Below are 13,731 nucleotides of genomic sequence, written 5' to 3'. Positions count from 1 at the left end.
TGAATTTTTACGATCATATCTCAGCCGTCGATCCTTCACGGCAATCTTTTATTTTGTTTTACTGTTTTTTTGTTTCCCTTTTTTTATGATGAAGCATTTATGATTGTGTCTCTCAGGGTTGTCATCACAATTTAGTCCCACCAGGCGAGACTATGAATGGCTCATATGCATGTGAACTGGAGCATTTACATCAGTTCTCATTGAAACTGTAGTCGCATGCCGCTGCGTGGCCTGATTTTCCTGAACACATAGAGGAGCTGTGAAGAATTGGAAGAGAAGACAAATCTGTTACCCGTATGTAGCTCTCAGGAGGCCTCTCAAACAGCATCCTTTCATGTATAATACAGAGACCTTCAAAATAATTGCATCTTTCTTGTCAATCCTTTCTCTTTTTCTCCCTCTCGCACACGCAAACACTCCGAGCACCTTTGAAGGAAAAGGTCTAGTAATTATTATATGCGATTTTCCTACTTCTTTGACAAGCTTTGAGCTGAGCTCTATAAAAATATAAATATAAAACTTTGGCAGAGAGGTTTATCTCTGCTTCTTAATCAATGACATTTATTGATGATGACAAAGTGGATCAGTAAAATAGCTACAAGTGGATTATTATGATGAAAAGAATGTTTGTGAAGCAGCAAAGAGGAAGCGAGACTGTGCGTGAGAGACATATTGTCATGCAATAGGTGGTTCGGATAACTACCTATAGCAGCTATGAAGTGTCTCCTGAAGTGTCATGTCGTCTTGAAGATGCATTCGAGGCATATTGCGTGGAGTGTTGCAGGGATGATGTAATTTTGTAGGCCAACCCAGATGACAGCATTACTCTCATCTCTCCTTCACAAAAAGCCAGTCAGATTTTTCCATCCAAGTGCAGAAAATAAGCTAAGTGGCAAAGGAAAGTTTATGACACTTGCATGTTTTGTTCAACAAGATAATCTTTACAATGAACACCACTTTTATGATCTGCCTCCACATATTATCATTCTGCTATAGGGGGAAAAAAATGCTCTACCTGCTTTGTATTTCTCTAAACCAATCACGAGCAGAGCTAATCCCATGATGGAACAACGATGCCCCTGCTAAATCGTGGACCTCGTTTTAATGGAACATGGTGGCATTAAAATGGCTAACTCCCCATGAAAGAAAAAGTAACAGCTGCTAGCTTGTTTATGCTCACACCATTAGTGACCCAGGAACTAACTTGCCATTTTCAGCATTTAGTTTGCTGTTCCTGCAACAGGTTGCTGTTACCCATAGCGACAGGGACTTTGAGAGCACAGATAGTGAATATGGCGTGTGCCGTTTGAAACAGGCATCCATTGGCAAGCTTATAAGTCTGCATCTAGCGAGTCAAACGGTGATTTTTGAAGTGCAAGTGCAATCACCAGAAGAAAAAAGCTAATGTTAGGTTATAAACAAACCACACCAGGAATCCACGATTCTGAGTCTCCAGCAGCTACTGTAGTCTCATTTAGCCACTAGTTTTTTGACACATAAAAGCTTCAGAATTCACAGGTTGGGTGTTTACTTAAATATTTTATGTCGTATTTCAGGCATCTAACCACAAATCTATTCAAAAAATCAATTTAATTCAAAACAAGGGAACCAGAGGTGCTAATACGCTTGCTTTTTTTCTGAGTTTTAGGGCTCATTCCTGCAGGATTCTATATGATGAAAATTTGTAGAACCAATTCATAATATCAGTAACAGCTAGTTATCATGCCTACTCTAGCTGTTCATTAATGAAAACATGTAAAATAATGTAATAATGAAATTACTTATGCATCAAGGAGAAGAAAAGCCAGCTCCGATTCAAACTGGAGCCCTTTAGCAGCTCATAACTCAGATGCACTCAACATGCACATGTGGTCTGCCTGGCCTCCATGTCAAACAATTCAACCAACTAATGCACAGTACCTTCACTGTGCACCTGTTATGCCTAAAGTGCTTGGCAGGCTGTAGAAAATGTCACATACACCAGCTGAAAAGACAGGTATGCATTTAGGTATGTATTTTAAGGTGTAGTGCAGATTACACTACAGGGATGTATCTTATGTATTGCAAGTGTAGTGTATGTTGCACACATGCCCTGTGAATACCACATTTTGTATGTAACAACCACCACCAGCATGACAACATTAAGCATGTCTTCTTCTGTAAATTTTTGTTCTTAGATTACTTAGTTGGGCACTAGAAATGCATTTGATGTTAGCTTAATGTCTTAAATCCTCAGAAAGCTCAGATTACAACTTGATTTAATTATCTGCTTAGGACACATTACTCTATTACACTGCTATATTAATGTTCAAAGTCTCATTTATAGGACAAACATGTTCATGTTATGTATTCACATTGTGGTGACAATTGATATTAACTAAGTCAAAGTCAAACTTAAAGACACTGACCCGTGGTACATTTCTGACTTGTACTTGCCAAGGCACCCAGCAAGAAAACCACCTTGGTACTATATTCTCTGTTGTCAAATAGACCACCAGAGTCAGCTGGCTAGCTGCATGGGGTGGCCCAGGTGAGAGTGCCAAGTGATCAATTTGTATATGTCCAGTGTGTGAGAAGAAGTGAGATGTGTCACTCCTCAATTGCTTCCATCATCATCTTCAGAAAACAGTGTACAGTATGTAGCACCTAAAAAAATATTTTTTTATTAGTGCATTCCCTATTATTTTGTTTAACATTTAATTCAGTAATAGGCACTTATTTATAGTTCTTTTGTTTAAGTAGTTGTAATTGAACTAGCCAGCAGGGGGCAGAGTGAAACTGTGTGTGGTTAATGACTGAAAGTCAAGTAGTAGAAGAAGAATGAGTTTTCAGTTGTTAGACGGAGCCTCGTTTTGTCGGAGGTGTATGTGTGCGCCAGTGCTACATCGTGACTTGCATGTTTTACCTATCCTGCCGGTGAACAATTAAAGTGAACTGGTGAGTGGTGTAACAAGTACAGTGTGTTTTATTTCACATTGTTACTTTTTACAGACTTTAAAAAAATTCTTTTAATGTATCCTGAATGCCGTCTTTAAAAACAGAAAAAACTTACCGATCAGCATTTTCCCACGCCGTGCTAGCATCAGCATCTAGTTAAGTCTGGCTTGACTGGAGATTCTGGCCAGCCTGCAAGACTGACGGTGGCCAGTTTGATGACAGGGAAGAAAGTACCATGATGGTTGTCCTGCTGGGTTTGGTTCCTGGCACCATAGTGCTGTGTCAGCCTTTGGCCTTTTCATGCCCCTAATGATAGGATAGCCAAATGTATGACAGGAAAAGAGGGGAGAGAGTGGGGGAATGACATGCAGCAAAGGCACATGGGCCACAGCTGCTGCAGAGGACCCACAGCCTACACACACTGGGGGAAAAGGTCCACCAACCAAGCTACCAGGCCATCGTACTCTACTATGCCATCAAACTGGCTGCATGGCATTTAATGACATCTTCATGACATGTCCAAAAGGTACCACTTTAGTTCAAGTCCAGGAAATTATTCATGACGCTGTTACGAAAGCATTTGGCCATGTAAAACTTAATGATATCTTTCTGAAAAGTCCAAAATGTACCACTTTACTTGAGGTCAAGGAAAACATTCATGACACATTTATAATGCTCTCATGACAGCCAGCGTCAAAACCAAACACTAATGACAGTGTTCATAATGTAATGTTAAAACATAAAGCTTAATAGTTTCTTCAAGTTTGATAATGTAAAGTTGTCATGACAAATACATTATCGGCTTGATTTAAGTCAAGTTGTCAACATCTTAAACAATGTCCACTTTGCATTAAAAATGACATAATTACCCAAATGACATTTAAGTTAAGGGATGGTGGACATGAACGTCTGAACCAAATTTCATGGTAATTTATACAGTTGTTGAAACATTTCACTCAAAACTACAATCGTGAACCTCTTGGTGGTGCTAGAGGAAAAGTCAGGGGTTCACTTAAGTCAAAAGGATGCATCATTCAGGAACCACAAACTTCTGTACAAATATCTGTGCCAATCCATTAAATGGATGTTGAGATATTTCACTGGATAAATGAAAATGTTGGTGTTACAGAGTAAGTCAGGAGATCACCAAAACCATTAGGCCTCATCCTCTGGGCACTATGAATGTCAAAGAGGAAAACTAGGTCTTTGAATTCAATTCAGATCCAAAAAATCTGGTTAAGTTAAAAAATAAATAAATGAATAATCAAGGTTCTCAGAGTCAGAGTGAAAAATTCAAAGATTCCTGGCTGCCAAGACCTCTGTCTTATCAAGTTATTTCTGTCACTAAGAGACGTTCAAATGAGCAATTGCAAAGCCCAGAGCCCTGAATTTTCAGTCAGAATTTATAAAACCAAAAGTAAAATCCAATTTTTGCATTTCCATTTGACATGACCCATGATTCTGGAAATTTCAAAAGCGGGGAATTCCAACCACACAAATTCAAACCGATATTGTAAAAGCAAAGCAAACGTGTCACAGCTATTTATTCAATGGTGTTTAAATTTCAATACTATGGATTCAGTAGTGGATGTGTTTCAAAACAAGTTGTTCACATGTGCATAAAATTCCTAATTGAAGCCTTTCTTTGCTTCAGTCTTATCATACCACACAAACACATACAAAGAGATGTGCACACAAGGGGTGTTAAAAAATATTGATACACTTGAGTATCGTGGTATTATGATTTTTGATGCTGTATCGATTCTCATAACGCTGTACCATGATATTGTGAAACGCACAAAGATTCCTGGCAGTGGTTCATTTGTGTTGTGTTTAAATCCTGGACTACTGAATAGCAAGTTGTTATCCATCTTCACTGTTCTGATGGCATAAAAAAGAAAACAATTATAACTCAGATTTCATGCACATGGTGGTTTGTTCTGTATATCATGACAACTGATTAAAAAATGTCAGTATGTCACCTTGCTTTAAGTATTGCAATATATGGAATTGTAGTCCCTTTATCATGCTACGTATTATACCGCCAGTTTCTTGCCAGAACACAGCCCAGGTGAACACTCTTGTCCAGATGTCTCACAGACAGTGATCAAATGACTCTGTTTGCACCAGTGTTGTTAGTTCAAAAAGTCAAATCCGGGTGAACGAGTGTAGTTCAAAGGTTGCAGCTGCAAAAGTCATTTATGGTGCGTAAACTTCTTGTTCCTCTTGTGTACAAGTCAAAGAGGCTTTGCTGGAATTCACCGAGTTGTTGTCGAGCCTGCCCTCGTATTATCCTGTTTACACTTTCTGATCTAGAGGTTAAAGTTAATGAGAAAGGCAAAGATAATGGCGTGGTGGAGATGTTGACCTCTGAGCAGAGGACAGAAATAAATATCTCGAAGATGGGAGCACTCCTCAGTACCTTTCCAGCCACAGCAGTGTGGGAGGCACGCATAAATCAAACGCCAAAGTGATATTTATTCGCCTCCTGAACTATTTACTTACTGACAATAAAGGTGGAATTTATGTGGCTATTAAGACGGGTGTTTCTGAATGGTCAGAGGCTGCAACCGAGGGCCACTTTATGGATTGGATGCAATAAAAGCCAGTGATAAAACAATATGGAAGCTGTGGACCCGGCCGTCAATCAAAGGTAAGTATGATGAGTAAGTTCATTAATTTTAATGGAGTAAATTCTTCTCAATAACGCGCCAGCCTCACCGCCATTATCCACATTTCTTGTCCTAATACAGCACTGTAACCCAGACAGAATGGAAGCAAGTAGGATCCAACCGATATTGGATCTGTTGATGCCGATATTAGGGAGAGAAAAAATTTCGATATTGATATATTGGTGTGATATATATATATTGATACATATAATATGTTTGCATTTTATATAGAGATCAGATCAGTAGTGGTACCATTTACTTAACACACTGAACTCATTTATATCTAATATTCATATCAGGGCAGCACGGGAGCAATTTGGTTTCCTTATGTAACTTCCTCTGTAACAATTCAGTTACATACCTGTCATGCAGAACTTATAAATAATGTAAATACTTATCTTTAACCTCTCTAATTATTGCTTACTTACCATGAAAGTGTGTGCTGGAATAATTTTGGGGTAACTGCATAGAAATTTCAAGTTTGTTTCTCGCTAATTATCACTTGCATACCATGAAATTTTAAGTAAATGTTAATTTCAGGGTAATTTAAAAGAAATTTGAAATAAATTATTTGCTATTTACCAGAGCCAGATCGATATATAGACTTTAGAGGCAAACTTTTCAGAGATACTTTTATGGTGGATGATATAGTGAATTTTGAGCTAGAATAAAAATAAACCTTCTAATTGGATTGTGCACCAGTACAACTATGCAAAGGTCTCAGGCTGTTTTCTTAAACAAATATTGTTCTTAGAGAATATTATCTATTTTATTTAGCACGTTAAATAATTTAACATGTATATCAACCACCTGTAGAAATGAACAATGAGAAAAGAATTTATTTAATTAGGGGCAGGCTGTAGAACAAGAAGCAGCTTCTCAGCATTCACATGTGCACGTAGCTCCTCTTGTCCTCATAAATTTTGCACATTGTGCTAAATTTAAATCACCTTAAGCATCGTTTTCTGCATTATATGTTCTGTCAAAAAAGTTTTCATGAGTGCATACCTGTAAACATATACGCCACTACTGATGTATCCTCTACAGGACCATATCAGGCTAATACTGGGCCAATACATCAGCCCACTGATATATCAATCAAAAAACTATATATGTATATATTTATATATAAGGGATGCACCAATACCACTTTTTCTTTTACAAGTACAAGTACTTACATTTGGGTACTTGCCGATACCAAGTACTGATACGAGTACTTAATAATGTCATTAAAGTCCTTACATTAACTTTTAAAACATGTTTTATTTTCATTAGATGGTCACTTTCTAAATGTAACAAATCATTGTTGCTGTTTCCTGCTACAAGTGTAACCATAGTTACTGTACACATTACATTTTTAGGTTATTTACTTTACTGATTTTGTGTTCCTTATTAAGCTGTGCAGTTTACTGTGTAGTATAATAATAATAATTATTATAATAATTTCACAACATTACTATGGACTTGCAGAATTAAGTTTACTATTTTAAATGGTGTTATATATGAAAATTATTTCATTATCATTTATAGCATTTTACCTAGTATTTTAATGTATTTTTAAATATATTTATGTGTAGTATTTAAGTTTCTTCTTCGTGTCTCTCTTGTCGAAGAGCTAATTAGTTCCTACTTGTCATTGTTTAGGGGGGACAGGTATGAGTGTGGTACCATGTGTGCAACAGTTTTGTTTATCCTGACGTGAATCTCAAAGAGTGAAGTGCGGTCAGGATGTTTTGGTGAAGATTAAGTTCAAAAAGAGAAGTTGTAGCAGTTTATTACGAAGAAAACGGGATTACAAACTGGTGTTTTTTATTCGTCTTTGGACTAATTTGCCGAGGCATTCAACTAGTTTCCGCCCGCCATGACCTATTGGACAGCGGCTGGCTGCGGTCTACAGCTGCTCTCTGTACATTTATTTCAGTTTTTCATGGACTTACGTGGATTTTTACGGACAGTTTCCAAAGTCGCTGTGGTCATTAATGGATGACGTTGAGGACAGCGCCCAAAAAAGAGGGTAAGCATCGGCAAACACCTTGAACTCTGCATCATGGCGGTTCTTTACTTGTATCCAACGGCTACTTTTCGTGACGTGCTATCGGGTGTTGGGTATCGGAGTAGTTTTATGAGTACGAGTATGTGAGGACAGTATCGGACCGATACCCGATGCTAGTATACATACATACATTGGTCGGGCTCTAGAGGCCAGTCTTCCTTATCCTCCAGTAAGCCATGAATCAAACAGTGAGAGGTGAGGGTGGTAGAGGGGAGGATGAGGGAGGATGAGGTGTTGGCTGTGATGGTGGAGGGGTAGAGGGCAAAGAGGAGGTGTGGAGGCCTGGAAGAGAGATCAGTGAGATGCCCCGGGCTCGTTTTCCAGCACCGTGGACAAGGTGATGTCACCACACGTTTCACTGAGGGATCTCCCATAGCGAGAGGCAGAGGAAGGGGGAGAAGCAGAGGGGGAGCCGAGAAGAGCCTGGAAGAAGAGAGACAGACGCTGAGAGACAAAGTAAGGAGAAACCGAGAGAGAAAGGACAGACGGGGGCAGAGACAGAGAGAGATTTAGATTGTGCAGCAGCGGGAGGGAGCGAGAGAAAGAGGGGAGGGGAAAAAGTTGGACACGGACTATCTTGCTGTAACTTTTTTTTTTCTTCTTTCCTTTCTCCGTGGAAGAAGCTTCAAGAAAAAAAAAAGTCGAGGGGGACAAAAACCACACTGGATTACATTTGAATTGCATTTGCATCGCAACACCAGATTCCCAAGCTGGTCCTTGGATACATACGCGCATTTATTTACGGATTAATGTGGTCGCAAATTTGTGGATTTATCTGTAGCTGAAGGTATGGCTTTTAAGCACTTTTATGAACATGTTAGTAATGGTTGAACCTTATAAAAAGCGTTTTTTTAAGCATTGAAACGTTGCACGAAATGCAGTGATCTAAGAGTTTATAAAGTGACTGCAGTGAAACTTTATGGTGAAACTTTTGCAGGAGGTTAATATTGCAACAGGCTGAGACTGCTTACTGTACATCACATGGGAATATTATAGGCACATTATACAGCAGATGATCAAATAAATACAACAAACTCACCGCAGCATCATTGATACAGTCCCTGTGGGAGATTATCATAGTGATACTAAAGAAAAGTGTAAAGATTTTAGTAGATAAAACACCATACAATATAAGAATGATAAACTCACTTTCTCCCAGTGGAGATCATTATCTGGTGAGACGCATGGCACTATTTCTTTATTGGTTGCTGCAGAAACTTTTTTAAAACACAAATAGGTGGTATAGCTGCTGGCATATCCAAGCCAGGCCCCAGTACAACACATTATGGGCTGAGTTGTTACTGTAAATCTTTTGTGGCTTGCATCCAACCCCTGTGGCATGGAAAAGGCTCCCGAGCAGAGAGTGTGTTTGGATCTCCTACATGCATATCATTCAGGCTGAGTAATGTCTGAGCACAGCACTGCATTGGTTTGTGATCCGTGGGTCCAAAAGCTTCTTCTCCTCTACCTGGGAAAGAAAAGAAAACGCAGAGGAGGAAGCTTGAATGCCACGGGTCACATCTGTTTTCCTCATGACTCATGTTTGCTGGATTTTGTATCCTGTCTGTGCACCCCGCAAAAGGGGTTCTTCAAAGTTTTGTGTGATCCCCCACCCCCTCTGCAAAATGTGGGACAGCTCAATGATGCGTCTGTTTAATTCATCACAGAGCTGCCTCTTGAGAAAAAAATACGATTTATTTGTCTGATAAGAGCTGTCAGTCTCTCCATTTCTGCCTCCTCATTTTCAGTCAACAACAGAGATCTTTTCTTGAGAGGTCGTTTCAACAAAAACACAGTCCAAGGACATAAAGAGCCTGGAAACCTTTGTATGCTGCAGCATCTCCAGGGACAGTTTTCCCCCCTGCAGCAACAGGTTTTGCTCCATAGACCCTGGCGATGTAATCCTATAAGTGTAACAAACTGGTGTCCTTCAATTTAACTACTCATGAACGGGCCTTTTACATCTACCTCATTCTGGACTTTCAGAGTTTACAGTTTGATCTGAAGCAAAATTACCCGGACCATGGTCTGAACCCAACATGGTCTGACCGAAAGAGGCGGTTTCAGCCTTGATCTAATTGAGCCATGGTTCGGTTTGTTTCTGAAAACATTTATTTTTTGGATGTTTTGTACTTTCTAACCCATTGCATTAAGTTCTGGCAGTCCATCGTCACAATCTGATGGACGAAAAACAAGCCAACCAAACAAAATGAACTGCAGTTGGACATGGGAAAAGTGGAAGGCCAAACGGTTAAAGTTCCCATGAAGTAAAAATAGTTTTAATTTTTCTTTTCACAAATGCTTTGTCCTTTTTATTCCCTATACTCCAACAATGGTAATTCTGTATATATTCCTGAGTATTTTTAATTTCAGAGTTTGTCTTGAAGGCACACACTAAGTTTGCGTCCAGTGAAATGCTACCTTGCTTATGATGCTGTGGAGCATGGAAGAAGAATACAGCCACTCATCAGAGCAGATGGCAGTGTTTCCAGCGGGCAGGTCTCACTGTCCAACAGCACAATGTTATAACTTTATTCACTGATTTGGATGAAACTGGATCATGTGTCCCGACTGATGTCCTCTGACAGGGAATACAGTGCCAAGGTCAGAGTGTCCTAATTGAAAGACAGCATGATTTACTGTTAAAGTAAGTTAGCTAGCTGCTAATTTCAGATAGCTTGGCTTAGCTTGTAACACACAGTGCTATTGGCTACTGTAACTGCCTATCAATGACTGTGACAAGTGCCTCTTTAAAGGGATAGTTCACCCAAAAATGGAAATCAGTCATCATCTATGCATCCTCATGCTGATTGAGGGTCAGGTTTATTTTGTTAGTCCGCAAAACACCGCTGGATTTTCACAAGTTTTGTCGATTAAAAAACCAAACCCGACCTTTGGTCAGCATAATGCTGAGTAGATAATGACTAAATTTAAATTTTTGGGTGAACTATCCCTTTAACAGGCAGTTTTACAGGAAACACAAAACCAATAAACACTCAGCTGGTGGTTTCATGGAAACTTTGACATTTGGTCCAACAACTTTATAAAGAGTTATTTGAAAAAATTCAAACATTTTTCAATTATTTTCCAAGAGGATGAGCTACAAAGGAACTGAACTGACAACATGCTGACATCAGATGCACACCCATCTACAGACTAATCAGCTGCAATAGAAGAGGTGATGACAGGAAGTAGATATATCATGTAGAGTTCTTTAGTGTGCTTAATTAAAAATAATTGCAATATCAAAACCAGCCATATCAAATGTATATAACACAAACATGAACCTTGCTTCAGATTTTCAGGTGTGAAAAGACCCTTAGTGTAGCTCACTTAACCTGTTGCAGGCTGCACATGGAGTGTTCAGCCGTGGGCTGTGGAGTGTCTGTTTCACCTACTGCTTTGTATTCTAGCCTGTGCTATGGGCCTGCAGCAAAGTGTGTCGTCCACTTGACTCTCTGCTCATTCCGGTCAGCAGTGACATGAACATAAAGCTATCAGAAATGTGAAGAAAACCTGAGGAAAGGCAGCAGGTCAGCTGGCTGCTAAAGTCTGACTCAGCCACGCATAGCATGGGCTTGAGGCCAACAAGTTCATGTCGTCAGAGTGGGCGTCACTTTACATCATTACGTTTGCAAGTTGACCAGAAGTGGAGCTTTGAGGCTGTCCTCAGCAGAGGGAGGGTTGTATGTATTCGGCAATCCCTACTTATTGTTCAAAGCTGTAACTGTGCCGGCCTGTTTCTCATTGACAAATATTCAAGTACAGGCTGCACACTGCCCAGAATGTAAGACTAGTAAGAACTTGCCTCAGACTTTTCTGAGTATCATGCAGTCTCCTTTTCTGGTTTGCAAGTTTCTGTTGCTCCCGGTCAGTGGATATCTGGAGTGTCTATCAAAGCCTCAGGGCATCTTTAGTTACTTTTATTCGCTCCTAGTCTCCCGTTGAAACAGGCCTGCAGTGCGCTCCCAGCTTTGGCCTGAAGCACATCTGAAGTTCCAGGAGCCAAGAGGATGGGTGTTTTCATGTTGATGTATCAGAATTACAGTCAAAAGAAAGTTCTGACTGTCAAAAAACATTTAACAGAAATGTGCTGATTCTTCCTATCTGGCAAAAAGAACTCTAAGAGTCTCTCTGAAAAGATGGCAGCAAATTGACTGATGACTCTTTCCTTTTTTTCCCCACTTTGCTAGCTGCATGGCTCTATGCATTGCACTGTTGGTCTGTCCACCACTTTGGTCCTGACTGAAATATTACAACAACTATTTGATAGATTTCTCTTAAATTTTGTACATACATTCATGATCCATAGAGAATCAGTCTTAGTCAGTGATACCTACCTTTTCCTTTAGTGCTACTAGCAGGTCTCACAAAAAAGGGCACAAAATTTCACATAGATATTTATAGTTTTCAGAGGATGAGTCCTACTTTCCTTGGTCATCCTCTGACTTTTCCTCGAGCACCACCATGAGTATCTTATTTGTGGTTTTGAGTGAAATACCTCAACAATGAGTGGATTCAAGTTCCATATATGTTTCCCTCAGGATTAATTGTAAGAACCCCACACACTTTGGTAATCCTCTGACTTTTCATCTAATGTCACAATCAAATCAAATCTTCCACTAGATCTGTTTATCACTAAATACTTGCAAAACTAATCACATACCCATAACCATCAGTTGTGTTTGTGTGTGTGTGTCAAGCTAATAAGTAAATCTCAGCAGGCTAACATGCAAAATTAATTAATGGTGAACATAAATCTTGTTTAACAAGGTTAAGCTTGCTAGCTTTTAATTTTGAGAATGAGAACAGTGTTAGCATGTAGCTCAAAGTATTGCTCTGCCTTTCGCCTTGGATTGATACTCAAGGATAGACGCAGGCAACCGCAGACTTGTGTGCAAGCAATTAATGTGCTCCTACAATCACAGGCATGTGTATCTGTCCAAATAACATGGAACAGTGACCACTTAATAAGATTTTACACCAAACTTAGCACATATTCGAAGGTTTTTAAAAACCTACCAAACATAAGCAACTGACCCTTTTATACATTGCTACTAAATGAGTCTTTCTGTTTTTTTTCTGTTGTGCACCGAAAACTTGAGACTCAACTCATGTCTTTGCTGGAGAGCAGAAAGAAAAGTATTTCTAAATTAAAATTGAGTTACTATTTACTCACCATCATGCTGATTGAAGGTTGGGTATCGTTTTTTTAGTTCACAAAACGCTGCTGGAGTTTCACAGAAAACAGTATTGCAGAATCTCCCAAGAAGTTGAAGTGAATGGTGACCAGTTCAAATGTGAAAAAAACTACTGAAAATAAATAAATTAAAAACATTTCTCTATACTGCTTGGTTGATTCAAAAGACATCATTTTCACTGTAGATCCTCAGCTTGGAGACACTTTCACATGCATGTGCACAGTGTGTGAACTGGGTGTGTGTGTGGTGTGATGATGTGTGCATGAAAGTATGTCAGAACTTAAAGAGGTTGGATTATACTAAATGAGCAGTATGGAGGCATTTTATGTTGTTATGTTATGTTTTATTTTTGCTGTTTGATACTTTTGAAAACCGGTCAGTGCTGTTTTCCTGTGAAACTCCAGCAGTGTTTCGTGAACTAAAAGAAAAATCCCACCTTCAGTCGTCATGAGGGCGAGTAGATAATGACTGACTTTGCATTTTTGGTTGAAACTATCCCTTTAAATGTCTCTTTGTGTCCACCTCTCATGACTTCTAAAGCTTCTGAATCTCTGTGGTTTGAGGTTTAGTTTCAGTTTGCTTGTAGTCTTAGTTACAGTGCATGGCCATGAATGTTTACGTTTGTAGTACTGCACAGACGGCGCACTTGTATTGTGGACAGTCTGTCCACACATTTTAGGCTGCACAAAGATGTCCCCGCAGGGGTCTACGCAGACATTCGCTCACTTGGGCAGATGACAAAGTATACATCATGTGGACACAGAAACTATGAATTGGCCGTACGTACTGCCTCACAGAACCACTACTATAGCTATAGACTCTTGTTTCTAAATTACTTAGTGTATTATAATACACTAATTATTAGATT

General features: G+C 39.3%; 1 protein-coding gene across 1 annotated transcript in view; it reads left to right on the top strand.

The window, feature by feature from the left end:
• The first annotated feature begins 8,201 nt into the window (after positions 1–8,201).
• Positions 8,202–13,731, top strand: part of col16a1 (collagen, type XVI, alpha 1) — a 105,724-nt gene continuing 100,194 nt past the window's right edge. Inside the window, exon 1 of the mRNA XM_084738713.1 lies at positions 8,202–8,449. The gene's annotated coding sequence lies outside the window, so the exon portion shown is untranslated. The remainder of the gene's footprint in view (positions 8,450–13,731) is intronic.

The sequence above is a fragment of the Lutjanus erythropterus genome, chromosome 16 (assembly GCF_056507025.1).
Source record: "Lutjanus erythropterus isolate fLutEry1 chromosome 16, fLutEry1.hap2, whole genome shotgun sequence".
NCBI lineage: Eukaryota > Metazoa > Chordata > Actinopteri > Lutjaniformes > Lutjanidae > Lutjanus > Lutjanus erythropterus.
This window is presented reverse-complemented; position numbering and strand designations above follow the sequence as displayed.